The sequence below is a fragment of the Condylura cristata genome, unplaced genomic scaffold (assembly GCF_000260355.1).
Source record: "Condylura cristata isolate star-nosed mole 26May11 unplaced genomic scaffold, ConCri1.0 scaffold00023, whole genome shotgun sequence".
NCBI lineage: Eukaryota > Metazoa > Chordata > Mammalia > Eulipotyphla > Talpidae > Condylura > Condylura cristata.
Genome location: NW_004567124.1, coordinates 34,733,066 through 34,744,224, shown reverse-complemented (window position 1 = coordinate 34,744,224; position 11,159 = coordinate 34,733,066). Strand labels below are relative to the sequence as shown.

Here is an 11,159-nt window from a genome sequence, read left to right as displayed (position 1 = left end):
TTTATGTATACCAGCGCTGGGGTGTAGGCCAGAGATGTGAGGGGTGAGAGGTTTTACCAGAGACAGAGTGGGGAGCAAAACAGGTAGCTTGACTGAAAAACATTGCTAAGGGGAGCAGCAGGCAAGAAAGGAAGAGGTCTGTCATACTATGTGTGTTACCTCTCTGCCTGGAGAGGGACCTCGTACTGTAGTGGCTGCAGACAGCTTCATAGTGCTATGCTTAACTCCTTGCACCACCAAGAAGGGCCTACAGTACTTCTTTTACCTTTTAATCTTCATGCTAACTTTTTACATGATTAATTTCATACTTTTACTATGTTTTACTCTTGTGAGATTCTGTAAGGCAATGTATTTCATTTGATCTTATCCCATAGTCTCTTAAGATATCTTCATCTCTTTAAATTCTTTATTTTTTTACTGTTTGGGTTCTTTCCACTACCTTATCTTCCAGTTCACTGATTTTATCTGCTGCTTCATCTAGTCTGTTGTTGAGTCTCTTTATTTTTCAGATCAACTATTGTGCTCTTTAGCTGATGTGTTTGGAACTTTCTCATATTTTCTGTCTTTGTTACAGGCTCTTGTTTTACTTACCTACTCTTCTGCCAAGTTTAGTTAACATTTATGACTGCTGCTTAGATTTTTATCAGGTAGTTTAACATTTCCATTTCATTCCATTCCATTTCACTTGGGTTTTTCCCAGAGTTCTATTTCAGTCTATCATTTAGGGCACAGTCCTGTCTTCTCAGTGTGCTCCTCAGTTTATTTGATTTATATTGGGTTAGGCTAAACCGTTATCTCTTCCTGTCTTAAAGTTTTGATTTTAAGTTAGAAATGAAAGGGATGTCTGTAGGCCCAGGGAGCTGAGATGCCAGCAATTGTAGTGGTGAAGACTCAACAGCTGGCATGCATTGTTAGCCCACAGAACCCCACAAACAAGCTGAGAGTCAGGGTGGTAGCAAGAGTGGAGAATACAGTAAGTAAAAGCCATCTTAGAAGTTGCATGTGAAAGCCAAAGGAGGATGCTATGGATGTAAGCAACCCCAGAAGCTGTGATATAAGCTATGGCAAGTTCTTCAGGCTGCTCCATGAGCTATAAGCAGCAACAGTCTTGAGATTTGCCTGCTTTGGCCATATCAGAGTGTTAATGAAGTAAACTGACCCAGGAGCCTCAGGAGTGAGCTGTAGGCAGGTGCTGTGGCCAAATGCTGCCCACTGGTCTTGAGAGCTGCCTGGTAGCCTCAAGGGTTGTGCATCAGGGTAATCAGTGATGGGAAGTTTGAACCTCTAGTGTCTTTATTATGTCATCTGCCTGCACTACATGTACAAAGGAGAAAAAATATATATATATATTACCTGCCAACATCTACATGAGCTATTGTTCCAAAATTTATGAAATGGAAATCTTTAAGGTTTGGTCCAGGCCCCTTTAAAACTGCTCCACTGGGCAGGGAGTGGGGAGTGAGAGGTGGGAGGGGAGGAGTTAACAATGTTTCAAAAATGATCCACAGTGTGTGTGTGTGTGTGTGTGTATTACATATATATTTATATATTTTATGTTAAACTTAATATATAAATATATATTTAAATATATATTTTATATGGGTGTGAGTGTGTGTATAAATAATAAAACTGCTCCATTTGTGCTAGATTCTGAGGGAAACAAGTTTGTATTCAATCTTTCAAGACTTAATTCTCTACTGCACACAGTCCTATTATTCTCTATAAGGAATGGTCTCTGTAAGGAATGGCACTTGTTTTTTGGATATGGATACTCCTCACTCTTATGCAAAGATTGAGGCACCTGATGTGCAAAGCAAGCCCTTCATAACCAAGGAATAAACTCCAGGCTTATGAGACCCAACTCTGAGTCCCTAACTATGCTGGAGAACAGCATTCCTGGCAAGGCCATATTTCTGCCTTTCTCACTCTTCCTGATGAGTCAGTTTTTATTTCAAAGGGATTTGCTACATATACAGTTACAAGTTTATTGTGTCTGAAGGGGAGGGAGGAAATCCAAAATTATTGTATTCTGTCACCCTGCACTGCTTCTCATAAAGTTACAGTTTTTTGGGTTTTTTTTAAAAGATTTATTTATGTTTACAGAACTGGGATACAAGCCAGATGTGTGGTGGGTGAGTGGATTCACCAGAGACAGAGTGGGGAGCAGAAAAGGCCGAGGGGAGAATGGGCAGCTCAGGAGAGGTCTGCCATGCCTGTGGGTCAGCTCCCTGATGGGGGATTGAACTTGTGCTGCAGTGGTTTCGGAGAGTTTCATAATATGGTGCTTTAACCCACTGAGCCACCAGGGAGAGTCCCTAAAGTTATACTTTTAAGACTAGTCATTAAACTTCAGGTTACAGAGCTTCTGTTTTCTTCATTAAATGTTTAATTTCGTATTTTACATGCATGTCTATGATCTATTTTGAATTAATTATTGTGTAAATTTTAACTCCTGGATCTAGGTTTACTTTTTTGCATATGGAAATGTAATTGTTCCAATCCAATTTATCCTTTATCCTATTAAAAAGAGGATCCTTTCTCCGTTGACTTTGATCTTTTATCAAAAACCAACAAAAAATGTTTGTGTGGATTTACTTCAAACTCTTAATTCTATGTATCTGTTCTTTCACTAATACCACCATCGCCTGATAAAACTGTCCTGAGATCAGGTAGAATGAGTACTATAAATTTTTTCATTTATTTTCAGTATTGTATTTACTATACTGCATCTTTTGTTGTCCATATAAACTTAAGAATCAGTAAATAGGTAGCTACAAAATAGCTTTCTGAGGTTTTGACTGGAGCTGTGCTTTACTTGTAGGAAAAAGTGGGAAAAACTAACATTTTAACAAGACAGAAATTTCCAATCTATACTCACAGAGTATTGCTTCTCTGCTTAGATCTTCTTTAATATAATCAGTGTTCTAGTTTCCCACATACAACTCTGCATATATTTGTTTAAATTTACAACTAAGTATTTCATTTAATATTATCACAATTGGTTTTTCTGAGACCAAAAAATTTGAAAAATTACCTACAAGTGAGCTAACCTACTTGGACTTGGGTTTCTTATTTGTACAGTGACTATAACTATGATATTCATTACTGTAAAGAGGTAATGGAAATATGAAATGACAATGTCTGAGAAATTTTCATGCAAATTAGAAATCACTAAACAATTACAAGGGTCATTAAGCCCACTGTCCTTTTTAGATGGGTAAAGAAACTTAAACTCCAGAAAAATTGAGTCATTTGACAAAATTTCATTAGGTACATAGAAAATTTGGAGTGCATAGAGAAGAGCCAAAATGTATTAAATAAACAAAATTGACCAGAAGGGAAGATTCATTAAAAGGAGTCAAAAAGGTAGTTAGAATCAGAGTTCAGACTCAATTATCTATCATGAGCACAAATTAAAAGACAAAGGAATTGATCATTAACATAAGGTTTTCAGAAATTAATGGACAGGGTAGAATAAAATGGAAAATGGATAGGAATTAGTGCAACAGATGAGAGCTTTGGTGAAAATTTTAAGTTATGTACTCAAGAAATAAACTAGCATCTTTATTTTATATCCACTGTAGGTTATATTCACTAACAAATACATGTACATGGGACACTGCCCGCTTGTCTTAATTGAAATGACAATTAACATGTATATTTCTGCTTAGCCACTTTCTACTTTTGGTCCCAAGTATATTCTGAGTATCTTAAGAGAGGTGAGGGAGAAGAACTAGCTAGTCAGGAAGAGTATAATAAGAAGTAGGAGATGGGATCAACAAGAATCTTAACATATGAAGTCAAAAGCTTTCCCTTGGACTTAACTATGGAAATTCTGAGGACGCATTTTATTCTTCTGTGCTTACATCACTTGCATTGTTTTTCAGAAACTGTTTGGTTTTACTTGACTATCTCCTCAATAAGGCATTTAGAAGAAGGCTGACTGTAGACTCTGAATACTATCTTCTATCATTCAAAATTGAAATGCATTTATAGATCCATAGATCCAGAAAAAGAACAGCTATGATCATTGAAAATTCCAAGAAATGGCTATGTGACAGAATTTGGCATTTACGTTTAGAACTTCTTAATCTTTCTTTTATAGACTAGCTGAAGGTTATTTTGTCTCTCTGGCATTTTATTATGTCTCAGCTGCCTTCCTCTGTCATACACAGCTCAATTTCAAGGTTGAAATACATTATGATAATCACAGTCAACCAAAGGCATCCCATTTCTAAACTCCCCATAACTTTACACATTCCCCATCAATTTTACTTCAGTTAAAAGGCCAGTTAAAGGAAGGATGTATGAATAAATCTAAACTTTAGAAACTGTATTGTCACTATTACTTCACAGGTTAAGACTTATTAAATCTGCCATCCTCACACTACAGTATACATTACAAAGATCGTGTGGACATAAATATCGTCCAAAATTAAATGACTTCATTTTAGAGAGCTGAACATTCTAAAGGCTTCACATACTAAAATAAATTTCTGTCCATACTCCACTTTGGATATTTCCATTACTGCATATTTCTTCAATCACTTCTTTCCCAAAGCCAATGATGAAAAACAATAAATAGAAATAAAAATTCTTCTATTATTAAAACATTACTAAGCGTTATATATTTTTCAACTAGGACATCAGGAGAGAAACCATGAATAAAGCCAAGTCAAATTTCTTTTTTTTAAATAAATCTTTTTTTTTTTTTTTAAGATTTATTTACTTATGCATACAGAACTGGGGTACAGGTCAGAGAAGTTCAGGGACAGTGAGAGGATTCACCAGAGACAGAGTGGTGAGTACAACAGGCAGACTGACAAAGTACACTCGCTGAGGGGAGCATGGTGAGGCAGGAGAGGTCTGCCATGCCATGTGTGGCCTCAAGCCACAGTGGCTGCAGATAGCTTCAGAGTACTGAGACTTAACCCATTGCACCACCAGGGAGGACCCCACGCCAAATTTCAAGTCTGATGGTCACAATATATGACATTAAACATATCATAGCTTATTTGGACCTTGGGTTCTTTATGTATAAAGAGAAATGGAAATAGTAAACAGTAAATTCTGTTAAGCAAACATCAACAACCCAAACTTGTCATCTTCCACTGCTGACATTTTCATAAAAAAGCAGAGTTCTCAAATTTCTACAGAATCATACTAGGTCACAAAATAGAACAATATAAGCAACTGACAGAAATAAACATTTGGATTAACAAATGTTAGCATTCTTTCCTTAGATTCAGTGCTAACCAGGTTTTCTTTGTCTTGGCTCAAATGACAGCTTTTCTGTAAAGCACTTTCTACTTCAGGAAATTTTATGCTAACTACCTTTTCTAGGTTTCTCCTTAGCAGTGATTCCCCCACTAATAAAATATTATATATAGGGCCCTCCCTGGTGGCGCAGCAGGTTAAAGCACAGCACTGAGAATCTGAAGCCACTTCCGCATGAGTTCGATTCCCGCCTGCCGCCTGCCCCGGAGGAGACCACATGGCGAGCCAGACCTCTCCTGGCCCGCCCACTGCTTCCCTTAGCAGTGTACTTCGTAGATCTGCCTGTTCTGCTCCCCACTCTGTCTCTGGTGAAGCCTCTCACCGCCCCTGAGCCTCTGGCCTGTACCCCAGTTCTGTATGCACAAATAAATAAATAAATCTTTAAAAAAAAAAAAAAATAACCAGTCTAGGAAGCCATTCTTTATCCACGGAAGCTGGTTCATACAGATGTCAACTGGACTGTATGTTAAAGTTATTGAGTGCATTTCCATCTGAACAGAGGGAATATTTTTGCAGCTCAGTTAAAAAATATTGAGAAAAAACTTTGCTGCCATTGTTTCTACTTTATGAAATTTCACGTAAAAGGTTGGAATGCTTGTCAGTTTGTAAGCTCTGTGGAGCTACGAGTAGGCATTTTGCAATTACAATCTTCATAATATTTAATAAGTATTAGGAATAGACTAGCTAATTAATAAATGCTGCACATGGAGGGTAACAGTCAAAATTTTAAGAATTCTCTGTATTTTCAGCTGAATAGATATAAAAAGACTACTGTAGGGTAATATTCCACATAGTTTAAAGTAATAGACGTTACAGGCATAGTTAGACACACCTGGATGAGTGAGAATCTCTGTGTCTCTGTGTCATCATTCTAAAACTAGGATCAATGTAATTTACAGTGGCTATAAAATTAAAGATAATGTATGAAAAGCATCTATTGACACACCAAACAAGAGATGTTCAATAAACAAGAGGTGCAATATGATGTGATGAATTCTTCAGTATAATCTCAGAATTAATAGAGATAAAGACATTTGTATTTAAGTCCTTTCTGACCATTCTCCAGTTAAAGTTTCAGGTATTTATACTTCTCCCAAATAACAGCTTCAATGCAAAGTTCGATAAATTTTCGATAGTCTAACAGAAAATCAGTTCTGATATTTCATTGTTTTTCTAAAGTTCCAGAACAGTAATAATACTTATGACTCTGAGTACTGAAATTTATGATGCGGTAAATAGCTTTGTGGCTGATTAAGTGTTGTTTCACTTCACATACTCCAGTAGCACAGGTATTATACCCTAATTAAATGCCCGTTTATGTTATACAAGGACCTTTTCTGCTTCTATACCTTTCAACAAATATTAGAATGAGGGAGAAGGGGGAAAAAGTTCAATTATTGGAGGGTAGGATACCACCACTGAAGCTCCTGCTCAAGCTTGGACGGTAAGATATCATTCAAATATTTTGTGCTTTATTTAGGAAAAAAAAACAAAAAACAAAAAACAGAGCCTAAAACCATCCAAAACAAAGCCCTGGAAAGATATTAATTACATTTGAAATGTCTGAATTCAGGCATCCAAGTACAACCAAAAATGTCAAGTAATATTTTCCAGATTTTTCTGGAAATACAGCAATTAGTTATAAGATTATTTTATCATTTTTATTTTATATTAATATTTCACCACTTGAATGGTAAAAGACTAGAAAAGTTCAAGTGTGTCTTCTCTTACTTTAACCTGAAACTAAAATAAATGAAAAATTAAAAGAGAAACTTTAGGAATCCTATACAAACTATCCTCTACACTTACCAGTTCACTGGGAGTTCAGCTGACACCAATTTAGGTTCTCCTAATTCAGCAGCAAGTAGTAAATCTGTACTTCTGCATAGCCAGGAAGAATGGCATGTAAGGCTGCCACAAATTATAATTCATGATAGAGTGTGTATTTTTTCAGCAACTAAAAAGAAAAAAAAAAAAAACCCTTTATGGCTCCAGAAAGCAACAATCTTTATGTCCTTTGTGACAATTTCTGAAATGTGTCAGGTCATCACGACTGAAATGATAGCGATATACAAATATAACGGTGTAATAAAATGAAGGAAATGGACATACATCGGATAAATCATCACCTATACTAGTATCTATCACCGCATGTCCTCTCTCCACCCTCATTTAATCTTCTCAAAGTCTGATAGCCTTTCTGATCTGTAAGTTAAACACCCAATTGTATTTCATAGGTCCTATCACTAAATTGCTCTTGTATACAACCTAATGTGTTTTATTGTACTCCATTTTACTGCACTTTGCAGATATTACATTCATTTTTTTCTCTCAAGTTGAGGGTTTGTGGCAACCCCACAATGATCAAGAATGTTGGAATGATTTTTCCAATAGCCTGTGCTCACAGTGTCTCTGTGTCATACTGAAGGTATGCACATTGCTCCTTTTACAACACTGTTTCACACTTAACAGACTGTCATATATCTTTTTTTTTGCAAATACATTGGAAAAACAAAAAACCTAGGTGATTCTCTGTCTTTCAATAGTCATTTTATTGTGATGGTCTGGAAGCAACATTGCAGTATCTGAGTTATGACTGTATGTTAAAATCATAAGCAAACTTTGTCATGATATGAAGAAACGGGGGTTACTCTTCTCAGAGAAAAACTACTTAAAGAGAACATAATGGGTGACTTCAAATTCATAGTCCTTATACCAAAATACTATTAATAACTAGTCAGTGCATGAAAATTTTGAGGTGGGTTTCAGTTCACGGAATAAACGACAATCCTGTATGATTGGAGAGAAGACAAAGAAGCCACACCACACAGAACAGAGATGGCTAGCAAACCCTCTTTCCCTTCCTGAGTCTGTGGCTTCCCAAAATATGTTTATATTATCAAATCTCTCAGCAGTTCAGAAAATTACAAGCAAAATTCTAATGGTGGCAGTTACATTTAATTGTCAACAATGTTTATTGCCCCCTCTTTAAAAGTAGCATCTTGGCATCCACCCTTGTTGAAATCTTCATTTCTTTGTATAGAAAGAAATAGTTCACTCAACCCATTAGAGTCACATCCTCTCTGTACTTCACGATTAACTCCTTAAACACAGTTCATCAGCACCTTGTATTCTGCTCAAAATCTCGTTTACAGCTCTCTGTAAATCTTTCAGGTTTTGTTGCTTTCATGCTTTTTCTGCAATTTTTCAGTTTTGTTGCTTTCATGTCTTAGTGAAAACCCCACGGAAATTTAGCAATTCTTTGTTTCCTTCAGGAAAGTCCTCTGGAAACTAGGCATTATGACCAGCTAAGATTATATTTCTTATTTATTTCTTTTTATTAAGGCAACACTGGTTTACAACATTCTGTATGATTTAGAGGTAGAGGATCATGCCCTTCAGGTGTATGGTACTATACCACATCCACCACCAAGACATACATAGTACATTATGGCCCCTTTCTACTTTTCTCCTTCCCTCAACCCAACTCTTGGCTCTGTGTCATAGCTTGACTGCCCATAAAGGTGTGGGTTTATTTTGGGGGTCCCACCTTTATTTTACAAGTGTGTGTGCATGTATGTGTAACCTAGTAGCATACTGTTTTGATTTTTATAGCTTTGTGATTAAGTTTGCAGTGTGGGCGTGTGATACATCATTCTTCCTCTTTTATGCTAGGACTGCACTGGCTATTTAGGGTCTTTTTAAAAAAAAAAAAAGATTTACTGATTTATTCATACAGAACTGGGGTGCAGGCCAGATGTGCAAGGGCAGTGAGAGGATTCACCAGAGACAGAGTGGGAAGCAGAATAGGCAGGTCGATGAAGTACACTGCTGAAGGGCCCAGCAGGCAGATCAGTCTGCCATGCCCTGTGGATCACCTCCAGGGCCAACTCTTCTAATCTATGAGAAGTATCATTCTATCTCTGTGTGTGTTCTATTTCTTTTAACAATGCCTTTGAGTTTGCATTTAATAGATCTTTCAGCACCTTTGTTTACTCCTAGTTATTTAATTCTTTTAGTGAGTTTGTAAATGGGGAAGTTTTCTTGAATTCTTCTTATTCTAGCTCATTTTCATATAGGAATACAACTAATTTTTGCATACTGATTTTGTAAACTCCACTTTACTGAACTGATTTGTTGTTTCAATAATTTATTAGATCTCTCCAAAGACACTAAAGCCAGGACCACATGGATTCACAACTGAGTTCTATCATTCAAAGATGAACTAACACCTATGCTGCTAAAATTCTTTCAAAATTGTGAGAAATGAGGAACACTACCAAATATATTTTATGAGACTGACATCATATTAATACCAAAACCAAGCAAATAAAACACACAAAAAAGAAAAATACAAGCCAATTTCCCTAATGAACACAGATGCTAAAATTTTCAATAAAATCTTAGCAAAATGAATCTAACAACTGATCAAAAGAATTATGTACTATGATCAAGTGGGATTTAGTCCAGGAACAATATCTGAAAACAATTAATATAATTCACCACATCACCTCCAGAAAAATAAAAACCATGACCTTATCAGTAAATACCAAGAAAGCTTTTGATAAAGTTCAACATCACTTTATGATGAAGGTCCTTGAAAAAAATTGAATAAAGGAACATATCTTAACATAATAAATGCCATATATGACAAGCACACAGCTGACATAGTTCTCACTGGTGAAACAGAAAGCCTTTCCACAGGGACAAGACAAGGATATCTACTCTCAACCACTACTATTCAACATAATATTGGAAGTCCTCGCTAGAGTAATCAGACAAGAGAAAGATATAAAAGAAACCCAAATTTGCATGAAGTAGTATAGCTAACCCTATTTGCAGATGACACTGTAACATACAGAGAAATCCCTAAAAAAAATCCTTGGAAAAACTAATTAAAAAAATAAACCAGGGGCCCTCCCTGGTGGCGCAGCAGGTTAAAGCACAGCACTGAGAATCTAAAGCCACTTCAGCATGAGTTCGATTCCCGTCTGCCCCGGAGGTGACCACATGGCGTGGCAGACCTCTCCTGACCCGCCCGCTGCTCCCCTCAGCAGTGTACTTCATGGATCTGCCTGTTCTGCTCCCCACTCTGTCTCTGGTGAAGCCTCTCGCCGCCCCTGAGCCTCTGGCCTGTACCCCAGTTCTGTATGCAAAAATAAATAAATCTTAAAAATAAATAAATAAACCAGGGCCCTCCCTTGTGGCGCAGCGGGTTAAAGCACAGCACTAAGAAGCTTAAGCCACTTCCGCATGAGTTCGATTCCTGCCTGCCCCGGAGGAGATCCACATGGTGAGGCAGACCTCTCCAGACCTGCCTGCTGCTCCCCTCAGCAATGTACTTAGTCGATCTGCCTGTTCTGCTCCCCGCTCTGTCTCTGGTGAATCCTCTCACCCTTCGCATCTCTGGCCTGTACCCCAGTTCTATATGAATAAATAAATAATTCTTAAAAAATAATAAAATAAAAAATAAAAAACCAGTAATAAAACAGTAGGTTATAAAAACAATATACAAAAATTAGCAGCCTTCCTAGATACAGTCAGCCTGAAGAACAGGAAATTAAGAAATTTAAAAAAAAATCAGTATCTGGGAAGAAACCTCACAGAGAAGATAAAAGACACATACAAAAATTATGAAACATTGTTAATAGAAGACACAAAAGAAAGGGAAAGACATTCCCTGACATGGATCAAAGCAATCAACATTGTCAAAATGTCCATCCTACCAAAGGCAATTTACAGATTCTATACAATTCCAATAAAAATTTCAATGGCATTCTTTGAAGAAATGGAGCAAATATTGCTAAAATTCATGTGGAATCACAAATAAAAACTGACTAAAAAGGGGAAAATGAGGATATTACATTACCAGACTTTAAAGT

At 36.7% G+C, this 11,159-nt stretch overlaps 1 protein-coding gene across 2 annotated transcripts in view; it reads right to left on the bottom strand.

Annotated features, from left to right (window-relative positions):
* The window catches only part of PEAK1 (pseudopodium-enriched atypical kinase 1), a 217,995-nt gene that overhangs the window by 166,165 nt on the left and 40,671 nt on the right, over positions 1-11,159 (bottom strand). For both annotated transcript variants that reach the window (XM_012728616.1, XM_012728617.1), the window contains exon 2: positions 7,087-7,234. The gene's annotated coding sequence lies outside the window, so the exon portion shown is untranslated. The remainder of the gene's footprint in view (positions 1-7,086; positions 7,235-11,159) is intronic.